Source organism: Galeopterus variegatus, unplaced genomic scaffold (assembly GCF_000696425.1).
Source record: "Galeopterus variegatus unplaced genomic scaffold, G_variegatus-3.0.2 Scaffold10142, whole genome shotgun sequence".
Lineage (NCBI taxonomy): Eukaryota > Metazoa > Chordata > Mammalia > Dermoptera > Cynocephalidae > Galeopterus > Galeopterus variegatus.
In genome coordinates, this window is record NW_007736253.1 from 12480 (window position 1) to 29263 (window position 16784).

At 38.5% G+C, this 16784-nt stretch overlaps 1 long non-coding RNA gene across 2 annotated transcripts in view; it reads right to left on the reverse strand.

Annotated features, from left to right (window-relative positions):
• Positions 1 to 14974: 14974 nt before the first annotated feature.
• The window catches only part of LOC103609824, an 8531-nt gene continuing 6721 nt past the window's right edge, over positions 14975 to 16784 (reverse strand). For both annotated transcript variants that reach the window (XR_552167.1, XR_552166.1), the window contains one exon: positions 14975 to 15009. This is a non-coding gene — a long non-coding RNA (uncharacterized LOC103609824). The remainder of the gene's footprint in view (positions 15010 to 16784) is intronic.

The following is a 16784-nucleotide window of genomic DNA, read 5'->3' on the forward strand; positions in this document are numbered from 1 at the left end:
AATCCTCAAGGGAGTCCTGCATCTGGAATCCAAAAAATGATAATCACTACCACAAAATAGACAAGAAAGAAGCAAACCCACTGGCAGAACAAAAATGCAAATGAGAAAGAGAAAGAAACTAAACTTGCCATCTCAAAACACCAACACATATCAAAGACAAACAATAAAAGGGGAGGAAAGGAACAAAAGATATTTAAAACATCCAAATGAATACCAATAAAATGCCAGGAATAAGACAATACCTTTCAATAACAACCCTAAATGTAAATGGATTAAACTCCCCACTCAAAAACACAGACTGACTGATAGGATTAAAAAGCTAGACCCAACTATATGTTGTCTTCAAGAGACTCACCTTATCTGTAAGGACACACAGACTAATAATGAAGAGAAGAAAAAAAGATATACCACACAAATGGAAACCCAAAATGACCTGGAGTATCTATTCTTATATTGAATAAAATAGATTTTAAACCAAAAACCATAAAGAGACAAAGAAGGCCATTATATAATGGTAAAGAAATCTATCCAGCAAGAAGACATAACAATCATAAATATATATGCACCCAACACTAGAGTACCCATATATATAAAGCAAACACTATTATGAGAGACCCCCCTCACTATAAAGAGAGACCCCGATATGATAATAGTAGAAGATTTTAACACCTTTCTCAGCAATGGACAGATCATCTAGGCAACAAATCAACAGAGAAACACAGGATTTAATCTACAATTTAGAAAAATTGGACACGGCAGATATCTATAGAATGTTTCATCCACAACTACAGAATATACATTCTTCTCATCAGAGCATGGAAGATTCTCCAGGATATACTATATATTAGGTCACAAATGAAGTATCAACAAATTAAAAAACTTGAAATCATCTCAAGTACCTTTTCAGACCACTACAGATTATAACTAGAATAATTAATAACAAGTAAAACTCAGAACACTTTACGAACACATTGAAATTAAATAACATGTTCCTGAATGACCTATGGGTCCAAGAAGAAATTAAGAAGGAAATCAAAAATTTGTTGAAACTAACAAAAATAAAGATACACCATACAAAAACCTGTGGGATAGTGCAAAAGCAGTATTAAGAGGGAAGGTTGTTGCAATTAATGTGTACATCAAAAGAATAGATTTCAAATAAACAACCAACTGCTATACCACAAAGAACTAGAAAAATAAAAATGATCCAATCCCCCAGTTAGTAGATGGAAAGAAGAACTAAATGATAGAGAGGCAAAAAACAATACAAAAGGTCAATGAAACAAAAGTTCTTTTTTTGTTGTTTGTTTTGAGAAAATAAACAGAATAGACAAACAATCAGATAGGCTATCTAAAAAAAGAAGAGAGAAGACCTAAACAACAAACATCAGACATGACAAAGTAGACATTACAACTGATACAACAGAAATATGCAGAATCAATAGAGACTATTAGGAACAATGATATGCCAACAAATTTGAAAACCTGGAGGAAGTGAATGAATTTTTCAACACATAAAAACTACCACGACTGAACCAAGAAGAAATGGAAAACCTTAATAGACCAATAACAAGCAATGGGATTAAAGCATTAATCAGCAGTCTCCCAACAAAGAAATTCTCCCATCCAGGACCAGATGGCTTTACTACTGAATTCTACCAAACCTTTTCTTTTTTTCTAAAGATGACTGGCAAGGGGATCTTAACCCTTGATTTGGTGTTATCAGCATCATGCTCTTCCAAGTGAGCTAACCAGCCATCCCTATATAGGGATCCAAACCTGTGGCCTTGGTGTTATCAGCACCACACTCTCCCGAGTGAATCACAGGCCAGTCCTTGAATTCTACCAAACCTTTAAAGAGGAGTTAAAACGAATTCTCTTCAAACTATTCCAAAAAATTGAAACAAAGGCCATTCTCCCAAACTCATTCTATGAGGCCAGAATCACCCTGATGCCAAAACCAGACATGAACATAACAAAAAAAAAAAAAAAAGAAAAGAAAGAAAACTATAGGCCAATATCTCTGATGAACATAGATGCAAAAATCCTCAAGAAAATATTAGCAATCAGAATACAGTGACATATCATAAAAATTATACACCATGGATGCAAGGATGGTTCAACATATGCAAATCAGGGGTTGGTTAGGGGCTCAGTTGGTTAGAGCATGGTGTTGATGACATCAAGGTTTAGGGTTTGATCCCTGTACCAGCCAGCTGCCAAAAAAAAAAAAAAAAAAGTCTATGCAAGTCACTAAATGTGACACCACATCAACAAACTCAAGGACAAAAATCATGATTATCTCAATAGACACAGAAAAAGCATTTGACAGAATTCAGCATCCCTTCATGATAAAGACTCTCAGCAAATTAGGTATAGGTATAAATTATCTCAACACAATAAAACCCATATATGACAAACCCACTACCACTATCATTCTGAATGGAGAAAAGCTTTCAGCTTTTCCTTTAAGAATGGGATCAAGACAAGGATGCCCACTCTCATCACTCCCACTCAACATAGTAATGGAAATACTAGCCAAGGCAATCAGGCAAGAGAAAGAAATAAAGGGCATCCAGATTGGAAAAGAGAATGTCAAACTGTCTCTGTTTGCAGATGACATGATCCTATACATAGAAAAATCTGAAGACTCTCCCCAAACACTCTTAGATCTGACAAACAATTTCAGTAAAGTTGCAGGATACAAAATCAACATGCAAAAATCAGCAGCTGTTTTATACTCCAGTAATGAACTAGCAGGAAAAGAAATCAAGAAAATCAGTTCATTTACAATAGTCACCAAAAAGTAAAATATCTAGGCATCAATTTAACTAAGGAGGTGAAAGAGTTCTACAAGAAAAACTGTAAATCACTGTTGAAAGAAATTAAAGAGGACACTAAAAAGATGAAAAGACATTCCATGCTCTTGGAGTGAAAGAATTAACATTGTAAAAATGTCCATACTACCCAAAGTGATCTACAGATTCAATGCAATCCCCATCAAAATACCAATGACATTTTTATAGAAATAGAATAAACAATCTAACATTCATATAGAACAACAAATGATCCCAAATAACCAAAGCAATCCTGAGCAATAAATAAATAAATAAATAAATAAATAATAAATAAAGCTGGAAGCATAACACTACCTCACTTCAAATTATACCACAAAGTTATAGTAACCCAAACCTCATGGCACTAGCATAAAAATAGACACTCAGACCAATGGAACAGAACAGAGAATCGAAAAATCAATTCACATACTCATAACCAACTGATATTTGACAAAGGCAACAAGAACACAGATTGAGGAAAAGACTGCCTCTTCAATAAGTGGTGCTGGGGAAACTGGACATCCAAATACAGAAGAATGAAACTAGACCTATACCTCTCACATATACCAAAGTCAACTCAAAATGGATTAAAGACTTATGTATCCAAACTTAAATTATACAACTACTACATCAAAACATAGGGCAAACACTTCAGGAAGTAAGACTGAGTAAAGATTTCATGAATAAGACCCCAAAAGCACAGGGAACAAAAGGAAAAATAAACAAATGGGATTAAATCAAACCAAAAAGCTTCTGCATAGCAAAAGAAACAGTTGACAGAGTGAAAGGACAACATACGGAATGGGCAAAAACATTTGCAAACTATGCATTTGACAAGGGATTAATATCCAGAATACACAAAAATCTCAAATAAATTAACAGTAAATAAACAAAAACAAAAACAAGTAATCTGATTAAAAAATGGGCAAAGGAGATGAATAGGCATTTCTCAAAGAAAGCTACACAAATGGCCAACAGACACATGAAAAAAGGCTCAACATCACTAAGCACCAGGGAAATGTAAATCAAAACCACATTGACAAATCATCTCACCCCACTTAGACTGGCCACTATCAAAAAGACATAGAATAACAAATGTTGGCAAAGATATGGAGAAAGGGGAACCCTCCTACACTGTTTGTGGGACTGTACATTAGTGTAGCCATTATGGAAAGCAGTATGGAGATTCCTCAAACAACTACAGACAGAACTGCCATATGATCCAGCAATCCCACTGCTCGGCATATACCTGAAGGCATGGAAATCATAATGTTGAAGGGATAGGTACACTCCCATGTTTACTGCCATTCTATTTACAATAGCTAAGAGTTGGAACCAACCTAAATGTCCATTGACAGATGACTGGATAAGGAAAATGTGGTATATATACACAATGGAATAGTACTCTACCCTAAAAAGGAATGAAATTTTGCCACTCACAGCAAAATGGATGAACTTAGAGAAAATTATGTTGGCTAGGCACAGAAAGAGGAATACCACATCCTCACTATTAAGTGTGAGCTGAAGAAAACAAACAAACAAGCAAACAAAAAGAAAGCAAGATACAATAATCACAATAATTCCTTGAACTTTCACAAGGAGAGAATGGAACTGAGGCCATCAGAGTTTGGAAAGGAGGAGAGGAAGAGGGATCAGGGAGAAATTTGTAAAGGGCCACAAAAAATGTTTATTGTGTAATGATAAAATTTAAAAAATAATAATAAAAATAAATAAAATTCTAAGGTGCTTCAAAAAAATGAAATTCATAATTAAATAAAATATATTTCAATATGTAAATACTAGGACATGACAGCACTAGAACACAATGAAGTATGTAGAAAAATATACAGAAAATGCCTATAAATGTGGCAGTTACAAATTCTGACTGATACAGGTATATTGTTACTAGTATCTCAAATATCCAAGAGCAGCATTTTTGTAGGTGACATAATTTCCCAAAGTAATGAACATTCTTGGTAAGATTCTGAACAAAACAAAGTAAGATCTTACCTTGGTTTAAATGATAGTGGCATTCCTAGAAAAGTCAGTGGCTACAAAAACTTGCTTACAATAAAATGGAGTTCAATTTAAAGCCAGATTAACATAAATAAGTATTTCACCTATATGTACACCTAATAGGGTATTCAAAAGTTGTATGGGAATGTAGAAAAATTCTTTTTTGTGCAGGCTGTCTTGCATATTGCAGGATATTTATCAACCCTGACATAACCCTCCCTACTGTATGCCAGGAAGCCCTCCAATAATTATGATGATCTTAAATGCCTTCCACTAACTTTCAAACCGCCCCCTTAATATTATACCTCCTCCAATGAGAACCACTTCTCTAGTCCCATCCAAAAAAGAAAACAAGTCTTTCTCTTGGCATTGCATCCCATTCTAACAATCAGGCCTATTTCTCTTCTTTCTCAGTTATTATGAATTCTCTTCTCTTCAGTCTCTCCCTCTTTTGTTATTTACTTTCAGCCAATAAACTTGCACATGTTTCTACCATTATATTTTACTCCCTTGGCTCCTAATCCTCTTATGCTTATTCAATTTTTTTATATCATCCTATTTTTGTCCACCCTTCTCAACTAAACATCTTTGAGTTGTCTAACACCAGCTAGCCTCAATTTGGCACCTCCTAGTCACTCTCCAACCCATTGCCATTGGGTTTCTGCTTTCACAACAATGCTGAAACCATTCATGCTAAATTCACCAATGAATTTAATTTACAAAGTTATAAATATTTATTAGTATTGAACCTTCTACTATATATGATGCTGCTTCTCACTACATTTTTCTTAAAATTGGGACATCAAACTCTTCTGGGTTCTCCCCTCATTCTATTTCTCCTTTATCTGTTCATCTTTCTCTAGATAATCCTTAAGTGTCAGTGGTCCCCAAAATATCCTCAACTCATAACTTTTCTCTGTATATGCCCTTTCTAGATTATCTAATTTACTCCCCCAGTTTCAACTATCATGCTTATGCTGATGGTTTCTTAATCAAACTTCTCTTGCAATCTCAGACTTCTGCCTACTTGCCAGGAATGTCCACCTAGCTATCTTACTCAAAATATTAAAACCCTGTTCCTTCACCTGGAATTCTGTATCTCAGCTAGCGATTCCACCTAACACTCAAGCCAGAAACTTGAGAATCATCCTCCATTATTCTGTCTTCCTCAGACGTCCCATCTATGATGGTCTTATGATATGTCAATTTGGCTAGGCTAGAATCCTCAGTTATTCACTCAAACAGTAATCTAAGTGTTGCTGTAAAGCTGTTTTGTAGACGTGACTAATGTCTACAATCAGTTGACTTTAACTAAAGGAGATTATACTAGATAATCTGGGTGGACCTGATTTAATCAGTTGATAGAGCAAATCTAAGGCTTCCCTGATGAAAAAGTTAAACCTATGGACATGAGCTTTAGCCCATGCCATAGAGGTTTTTAGCCTGCCCTTCCTGAGAGCCTGATCTATGGATTTCAGACTTGTCTACCCAGCCCCCAAAAGCCAGTTCCTTCGAATACATTTAACATGTATCTTCTACTGGTTTTGTTTCTCTGGTTGAGCCTCGACTGATACACCATCTAATCAATTATACATCAAAAACCTTTATCTAATACATTCCTCTGTGTTCTATCCCAACTACCATTATCTGAGTTCAGGCCTTCATCATTTGTCAGGATTTTCACACAAGCATCTTAAATGGTCTTCTTACCCCCAATCTCTTTCTACACTACCCTCAACATGGCCACTACTATGACCTATATAAAATATAAATGTGAACATAGCACTTTCCTTATAAATCTTCAATGACTTCCCATTTCTTACAGATTAATCTTGAACCTACTTAGCACGGCACATAAAGTATTTGTGTTTATACTCCAGCTTGCTGATCTATCTTCATCTTTCCACTCTACAAAAACAGTATAACTTGTAGATCTACCTACCATTCATCTCTATACCCCCAAAAGAATAAGCTATCTTGAACTCTGTACTTTTTGTCATTATATTTTCACTGCTTGAAGTTCTTCCCTCTATTTGGCCCTCTACCATCATCCATCCTTATTTAATATTCAACTCTTTTTTTTAATTCAACAACTGAAAAAACATTATAGTTGATTTTCATACCCCTTTACCCGTTCCTCTCCCCCGGCCCAATATCGTATCTGTTCACATGGCTTAAGCAGTTCAAGGAATTTTTGTGGTTACTCTGTCCTCTCCCCCCCACAAACCCTTTATTTGTTTGTGTGCTTATTTATTTTTAGCTCCCACAAATAAGTGAGAACGTGTTATTTCATATTCTGTGCCTGATTTGTTTCACTTAATATGATTTTCTCTAAGTCCATCCACGTTGTTGCGAATGGTCGTATTTTGGTGTTTTTTGTTTTTTTGTTTTTTTTATACCTGAGTAGTATTCTATTGTGTAGATGTGCCAGTTTCCTTATTCACTCAGCAGATGATGGACATTTGGGCTGGTTCCAGCTCTTGGCTATTGTAAATATAGCCGCAATAAACACTGGAGTACAGGTATCCCTTTGGCATGATGATTTCCATTCCTCTGGGTATATTCCCAGCAGTGGAATCGCTGGTTCATATGGTAGATCTATCTGTAATTGTTTGAGGAACCTCCATACCATTTTTCATAAAGGCTGCACCATTTTGCAGTCCAACCAACAGTGTACGAGAGTTTCTTTTTCACTGCAACCTCTCCAGCACTTATCATTCTGAGTTTTTTGGATGTTAGCCATCTTAACTGGAGTGAGATGGTATCTCAAAGTGGTCTTGATTTGAATTTCCCGGATGCTGAGTGAGGTCGAGCAGTTTTTCATGTGTCTATTGGCCATTCATATATCATCCTTTGAGAAATGTCTATTCAGCTCCTTTGCCCATTTTTTAAAAATGGGATTATTACTATTTATTTTTATTATTATTTTTTTTTGCTGTAAAGTTGTTTGAGTTCCTTGTTTGTCCTGGATATTAATCGTTTGTCAGATGTATATTTTGCGAATATTTCCTCCCACTCTGTTGGTTGTCTTTTCACTCTGTTGATTGTTTCTTTTGCTGTGCAGAAGCTTTTTAGTTTGATATAATCCCATTTATTTATTTTTCCTTTAGTTGCCTGTGCTTTTCAGGTCCTATCCATGAGTTCTGTACCCACTCCTACATCCTGGAGTGTTTCTCCTATGTTTTCCTTAAGGAGTTTTATTGTTTCAGAATGTATATTTAATTCTTTAATCCATTTTGAGTTGATTTTGGTATATGGGGACAGGTACAGGTCTAGTTCCATTCTCCTAAATATGAGTATCCAGTTTTCCCAGCACCAATTGTTGAAAAGGCATTCTCTTCCCCAGTATGTAGATTTGCTGCCTTTGTCAAAGATCAGATGGCTGTATGCATATGGCTTGATTCCTGGATTCTCTATTCTATTCCATTGGTCTGTGTCTCTATTTTAATGCCAGTACCATGCTGTTTTGGTTATTATCTTTTTAATACAGTTTAAAGCCAGGTAGTGTTATGCCTCCAGCTTTATTTATTTATTTTTTGCTCAGGGTTGCTTTGGATATGTGTGGTCTTTTGCTGTTCCATATAAATGTCTGGATAGCTTTTTCCATCTCAGAGAAAAATGTCATTGGTATTTTGATGGGGATTGCATTGAATCTGTACATCACTTTGGGTAATATGGACATTTTGACAATGTTAATTTTTCCAATCCAAGAGCATGGGATATTTTTCCATCTTCTTGTGTCCTCTTTAATTTCTCTCAACAGTGGTTTGTAGTTCTCTTCATAGAGATTTTTCACATCCTTGGTCAGCTTTATTCCTAAGTATTATTATTATTATTATTATTATTATTATTTTTGGTGGCTATTGTAAATGGGCTAGCTTTCTTGATTTGTTTTTCTGCATGTTCACTTGTGGAGTATAGAAATGCTACCAATTTTTGTGTGTTGACTTGAATAGGAGTGGTGAGAGTGGGCATCCTTGTCTAGTTCCTGTTTTTAAGTGAAAAGCTTTTAGCTTTTCCCCATTCAGGATGATATTGACAATGGGCTTATCATATATGGCTTTAACTATGTTGAGATACTTCCTGTCTATGCCTAACTTGTAGAGTGTTTTTATCATGAAAGGATGTTGAATTTTGTCAAATGCTTTTTCAGCATCAATAGAGATGATCATGTGGTTTTTGTTTTTTGCTTTTATTAATGTGGTGTATCACATTTATTGATTTGCATATGTTGAACCAACCTTGCAACCCTGTGATGAATCCCACCGATCTTGGTGTATAATTTTCTCTGTTGCTGCATTATGCTAGCTAGTATTTTATTGAGGATTTTTGCATCTATATTCATTAAGAATATTCGCCTATAGGTTTCTCTTTTTGATGCATCTTTGTCTGGTTTTGTTATGGGCTTTTGAATGGGAAATTTAATCTCTTTACATTTAGAGTTATTATTGAAAGGTGTTGATTTACTCTGAGCATTTTACTGATTTTTGTTTAGATATCTTAAGTATCTTTTGTTCCTTTCTTTCTAATTTTCTGTTTGTCTTCTGTATTTGTTGGTTTCTTGGGGTGATAGAGAAACTATTTTTTTCTCTTTTGTTAGCATTTTTGTTTTGCTAGTAGGTATTGTTCTTTCTTGCATATTCACGGCAGTGATGGTTGCTTTTGTGGTATCAAACCAAGTACTTCCTTGAGAATTTCTTGTAGGGATGGTCGTGTGGTAGTGAACTCCCGCAGTTTTTGTTTTTCTGAGAGATATACTATTTGTCCTTCATTTCGGAAGGATAGCCTTACTGGGTAAAGTATTCTTGGCTGGCAATTTTTGTCTTTCACTGTTTTGAATATATCATCCCATTCTTTTCTGGCTTTTAGAGTTTCTGATGAAAAGTCTGATGTTATTCTGATTGGGGCTTCCTTATAGGTGATTACCACTTCTCTCTTGCAGCTTTTAAGGTTCTCTCTTTGTCTTTGAGTTTTGTCAGTTTGACTATCACATGTCTCAAAGAGGACCTTTTTGGGTAGAATGTGCTTGGTGATCTTTGGGCTTCCTGAATCTGGAGACCTGTGACTTTCCCTATACCTGGGAAGTTTTCTGGTATTATTTCATTGAATGTTTTCAATGCCATTTCCTTTTCCCTCCCATTCTGGAATACCCATTATTCGGATATTTGAGCACTTAAGGTTGTCAGTTTTCTCTCTCAGATTTTCTTCAACTTTTTGATTCTTTTTTTTTTTTTCCTTGTCTGCCTGTGTTAATTCAAACAGCCTGTCTTCAAGGTCAGAAATTCTCTCTTCTGCTTGTTCAAGTCTGCTGGTTAAACTCTCTGTTGTGTTTTTTTATTTCGTTGAATGAATCCTTCAGCTCCACAAGCTCAGCTACATTCTTTTTCAAAGCTTTGATTTCTTTGTACATTTCTTTTCTCAGATCCTGTATATTTTTTCTCATTTCATTGTGTTGTCAACTGAGTTTTCTTGTATCTCATTTTGTTTCCTTAGAATTGTTACTCTAAATTCCTTGTCTGTCATTTCAAAGACTTCCTGTTCTATTGGATTTAGCACTTAGTTATTATTTTCCTTTGGTGGTGATGTACTTTCTTGATTTTTCATATTTCTGGTGTCCTTCCTTTGGTGGTTTGTCATTGTGGCTGGGGGTATCACAGTCCACTCATTTCACATTGATGTCTGGCTTGGATCTTGAAGGAACTGCCACTCCTGAGCAGCAAGAACTAGCCTGCACTGGAAGTCCCACCCCACCTGTCCTCTCTTGCATGGCTGGCTTGGGATGAGGAGGCCTTCAGGGTCTTAAGCCTCTCCCAGGGGTGGGGACTGGACTGGGCCAGAAGTCCCACCCCACCTGATTTCTCCAGCATGGTTGGCTTTGGGTGTGGGGTCCCTGAGCCTCTTAGGACTCTTCTGGTGGCAGGGACCAGCCTGGGCCAGAAGTCCTGCCCTGTCTGCCTTCTCTGGCTGGACTGGCTTGGGGTGTGGGGGCTCTGAGTCTCTTCAAGTCATTCCCAGAGGTGGGGACTAGCCTGGGCCAGAAGTCCCACCCTGCCTGCCTTCTCCAGCTGGGAGGGTTGGTGTGTCGGGGCTCCAAGTGTCTTAAGTCTCTCCTGGAGTCAGCGACCAGCCTGGGCCAGAAGTCCCACCCTGCCTGTTTTCTCTGGCTCGGCTGGCTTGAGGTGTGGGAGCCCCGAGGCTGTTAAGTCTCTCCTTGTCCGGAGCCATCGAGCCCGGCTGTTGACTGCCCAGGGTCATGAAGCCCTTCTAATAGCCTTCTCACACTAAAGATATAAATGCTGTGACCTTTCCGCCATTTTCTCCTTCTTACTGCTTGCACAGCCCTAGGCATAGATCACCTGCTGCTTTGCTTTAGATAGCTGAGAAATGTTCCATTTCCCGGAACGAATTGCCCTGTGGTTTTTCCCAGAAAACATCTGCATACTTAATTATCTGCTGATTCCCTCCTGCTGTCTATATAAACTGTGACCTTCTGGCTAATAAACGAGACTTTATCAGAATACTGTCTTGTCTCCATTTCTCGTGTCTCTTGTCCCATCCAATTCCCACTCCCCCCTCCAGGGTCCATGTTGAATATCCCACGGGTCAGGACATCTCCTAGCAGTGGGACCAGCCTGGGCTAGAAGTCCCGCCCCACCTGCCTTCTCTGGCTTGGCTGGCCTGGGGTGTGAGGGCTTGGAGCCTCTTAAGTCACTCCCAGAGGCAGGGACTGGACTGGGCCAGAAGCCCCACCCTGCCTGCCTTCTCCAGCTTAGCTGCCTTGGGGTGTGGTGGCTCTGAGCCTATTAAATCACTCCCAGGGGTGAGGACCTGCCTAGGCTGGATGTCCTGCCCCACCTGCCTTCTACAGCTCCACCAGCTTGGGGTGTGGGAGCCCTGAGGCTGTTAAGTCTGTCCCAGTGGCAGGACTGGCTTGGGCCGGAAGTCCCACCCCTCCTGTTTTCTCCAGCCCAGCAGGCTTGGGGCATGTGGGCCCAGAAGCTCTAAAGTCTCTCTACACAATGGGAAGCAACCTGAACTGGGGTCCCATGGCACATGGCTCCTGTCCACTCCAGTACAGATCTTGGGTCTTCCGTCATTGCTCCTCAATAGCTGCAAACTGGTCGCTCTGTGGGAGAGAGCAACACCAGGAACCGACTACTCTGCCATCTTGACCAGAACTCTCAACAAGGGTTCATCTTAAGATGCCAGTGACACCAGGCTGCTATAGGTCTCCAGCATCACATCCCTGTACAAAGTCCTCTAACCATCACTGAGGTCCTGTCACTCCTCCCAGGTGAAGTCCACAGCAACATCCTCAAAAGACACCAACCCCCAAGATTTATTCATATTTTGTTACTATTGAAATGCATACAAAACTCTGGCAGCAGACAGTTTTGGAGGCTGGGAAGTCCATGGTCCAGGGTGCACATCTGGTGAGGACCTTCTTCTAGGTGGGAACTCTCTACAGGGTTCTGGGCCTGTGTGGTTGCTGTCACGCTCTGGCACCCATGGCGGAAGGGCGGCACAAAGGGCGGTCACAGCCCCCAAACAACATTTCACGCCCCACCCTATGGCCTCTCAGCTGCGGGTGGTCCTTGTGTCTCAATATTCCACTATTTTTTAAGCCTCAATTTGGACACTGATTCACACAGGAGGCCATCCCTGGAGCTTCTAGCCTAGGTTGTATGCTCTCCTATATTCTCTTATAGCACTCTGCGCCAATTTCTATCTAAAAAATGCACAAAATCAGTTTATGAACTACTTGGGTGAGTCAGATGTCTTATTTTTGTAACCCTGGCACCTAGGACAATGCCTGGAACTTAATTGATGCTCTTTAATATTTTTGTTGATTAAATGAAAGAATGGGCGGATCATACACTGGATGTCAGGTTATGGCTGGCTGCTATAATGGGATCTGTGGTAGGTGGAATAATGGCTACCCAAAGATGTCGACATCATAATTCCCACAACATGTGACTATGTTACCTTATAATGCAAAGGGAACTCTGCTGATGGGATTAAGTTAATGACCTTGAGATGGGGGAGATTATTCTGGATTCTTTGTATGGATGCACTCTAATTGAAGGCGCTCTATCCTTGAAAGAAGAGGGCCTTTCCCTAGCTGAGTCATACAGACATAATGATTACAAAAGAAAATGGAGAAATTCTAAGTGTAAGAGAGACTCAACCTACCATTATTGGCTTTGAAGTTGGAGGAAGGGGACTACAAACTAAGGAATGCAGATGGCCTCTAGAAGCTGGAAACAACCCTCAGTTGACAGCCAGCAAGGAAATAGGAATCTCAGACCCTGCAACCTACAGTTGCAAGGAACTGAATTCTGTCAACAACCTAATGAGAAGAACACAAATTCTCTCCTAGAGCTTCCAGACAGGAATGCAGTTGGCCAATACCCTGACTTTAGTCTGATGAGACCTATATCAGATGTGTAACCTACAGAAGTATAAGATAATAAATATGTTGTTTTAATCTCCTAATGTGTGATAAGTTTGTCATGGTAGCAATAGAAAACTAATACAGAATCCATGCATGAAAATCTGGCATACTTCCCAAGAGAGGCAAAGAACCTAGAAGGAAAGGAACTTGATCATATCATATTTGCCTCTTAAAAATGATCAATCTAAAGTAGTATGAGAAAGTCCTTATGTAATGACAAGAGAAAAACTGGCGTAGGTGTTTAAGGAGACTGCATATGAAGCTGATGAAAAAAACTCTTCTGAGAGAGACAAACAGACAACAAGCCAGGCTAAGTAAATATTATGAGGCAGGAAAATATGGTGACAGAATAGACATGAGAACTCCCTTTAATGCTGAGCACTTCTGCAAACAGATAACCTATACAGAGAATACGGTGCTAATTATAAATTGTAATTCCATCTGTCAATTAAAATGTCACTATTTCTTAACAAGGAAATAAAAAGCATCCACTTGGCTATCCATGAAATGACCAAAGGGCATTAAGGCCCTTGGGATAAACTGGCATTTTGTGCCTCCTGATGTGATGTAATAGGAAGGACAGAGCATCACCCTTCTAGTCTTCTTGCTAAAAATGCTTAAATTAATCATGGGAAAACAATCAGACAAGTTCATATTGTGGGACATATATAGGACAACTACCTGGATTCATCAGAAGTGCCAGTTTCATCAAAAATTAAAAGAAAAAGATGGGTGAGTTCTATTCTAGATTTAAAAAGACTGAAGGGGCATGACAACTCAATACAATGCATGAACCTTGACAGAATGCTGAATCAAAACAAATAAAAAGCTACAAAGAATACTGTTAGGAAAATTGGGAAAATTATATATAGACAGTGTATTAGATAACTGTATTGTATCAATATTAAATTTCTCTTGGTGTGATAATAATAATTCCATTGTACTTAAGAGATACATGATGAAGTGTTTAAGGGCTGAAGTGTCATGATATCTGCAAGATATTTCCAAATGGTTCAGCAAAAAAGTGTATACACACACACACACACACACACACACACATTAAGAAAGAGAGATAAACCATAAGTAGCAAAATGTAAAAAATTAATGAATCTATATGGAAGATATATTTTGACTTTTCTGTAGGGTTGAAGTTTTCTAAAAAAAAAGGTGGTGAAGAAAAATAATGTTTGGATATATAAAGCTTATCCTTACTGCTAATTATAAGTCCTACTGGTAAATTCAGAAACAAACCAATGCATTCAATATTTTGGCAGAACGTTTTCTAAAAAATAAAAGAAAAAAAAAGTAAGTGCTATGGTTTGAATGTCCTCTCTAAAACTCATGTTGTAACTTAATCCCCAATGTGACAGTATTGAGAAATGGCACCTTTAAGAGGTGATTGGATCATGAGAGCTACACTCTCATAAATGGATTAACCCATTCATGAGTTAATGGATTAATGGGCTACCATGGGAGTGAAACTCGTGACTTTATAAGAAGAGAAAGAAAGATCATAGCCAGCACATTAGCATATTTTTGCCCTCCCACCATGTGATGCCTTGCGTTATCTCAGTACTCTGCAGAGTCTCCACCAGTAGGACAACTCTTACCAGATGTGTCCTCTTGATCTTGGACTTGCCAGCTTCCAAAACTACAAGAAATCAATTTCTTTTCTTTAAAAATTACCCAGTTTCAGGTATTCTGCAATAAGTGAGAGAAAACAAATTAAGACAGTAGTAAAAGAATGGAAAAAGAAATATCACCCAAACAAAGGAAAGCTGGTGTAGCTATATTAATAGCAAACAAAATACATTCTAAATGCAAAAAGATAAAAATGGTCATTAAAAATGATAAAAGGTGTACCTATTCTAGACTTACATGCATATAATAGCAAAGCCTCGACTGTATAAAACAAAAATTGACAAAACAAGAATTTGACAAACCCACAATCACAGTGGGAAATTTTATATCTACTTCTCTCAATAACTGATAGATCTAGCAAGCAAACAAAAAATTAGCAGGAATATAGAAGATTTAAATAACACAATTAACAATTTTAATGGACATTTATAAAACAATACATGCCATAATTAGAATATACACAATCTTTTCAGGCACACATGAAGTACTTATTGACCATATTCTCTAGGACATAAAGCAAGTTTCAACAAATACTAAATAATTGGTATTATATAAACAATGTTGTGTGTACTCAGTGTGCTTAAATGGAATACAATAACAACATGTTAAGCTAAAAAAAAATTCATTTACCCATGCCTCAGTTTTTAAATACCATCCATCTCCCATTAAAGGTACCAGAACTCCATAGAGCAATGGTCAATGGGGCAGAAAATACAAGATGACCCTGAAAGTAGGGAAATAAAGAAATATTAAAGTAAGTCAAAATATGTATGTCGAAGAAAATTGTCAGTGTTATGAATGACAAAGAAATGTTGAGAAAGAGTTCCTGATTAAAGACTGAAAAGACTTGACAATGAAATGCAGCACATCATCCTGGATTGGAACTTTGATAACCAAGAAAAGAAGACAGATTTAAAAGACATTATTGGGACAATTGGTGAAAGTGGAATATGGTGTAGATAGTAATAGTGGAACAATATCAAATTTCTTGATTTTGACACATATACTGAGGTAACATAAGAGAAAGTTATCATTGTGAGGAAATACACCCTGAAGAGGTAAAGGAGCATGATTTCTGCAAATGACTGTCAAATGGGGGAGGACACAGGAGAGAAAAAGAGAATGATAAAGCAAATGTGGCAAAATGTTAATTGGTGAATCTGGGTAAAGGGTATTATGAGAATTCTTTGTAATATTCTCACAGTTTTCCAAGTTTGAAATTAAATCAAAATAAAATTTGAGGTCCAAGATGGCGACAGGTCTGGAGCGGCCGTGCCAGGAGACAGCACGATCCTGAGAGCTGTGCGCTGTGATACCAGAGTATTAATTGCATTTGCAAGAGCAACAAAAGGCGAATAATTCTTTCAACAGCGATCCTGCATCGACAAACAAGCGGCAGCAGGTTCGAGGTTTTGGGGCCGAGACAGAGGAGGACTCCTGAGAGCACCCAAGCCCGGCTGCGGGAACGGGCGAGCGGCCCAGTCAACAAAGGCCAGGAAAGCCAGTGGAACCGGCGCAGAAACGGAGTGAGGTGCGCCAGACCGGCCCAACGCTGTGAGCTCTGTGAGTCACCTCCAGCCCAGCCCCACTTGCGGGGCGAAGCCCGGCTGCTCCCCGCCCGCCTGGCTCCCACCTACCACACAAGGCTAGGCGCCCACAGCAGAGCTGCCTCCATTTTCTTGGGTGGGGGTGGAGACGGACGGCATAGACAGGGCAGGCCAGCCATTCCGGTTGGCTCGGCTCCGCACAGAGACATGCCATTTGCTTACCTCCGTGCGGGGCACCCTGGGGCCTGTGGACTGGCCTACAATCCCACTCTCCCTGCGGATCTCAGA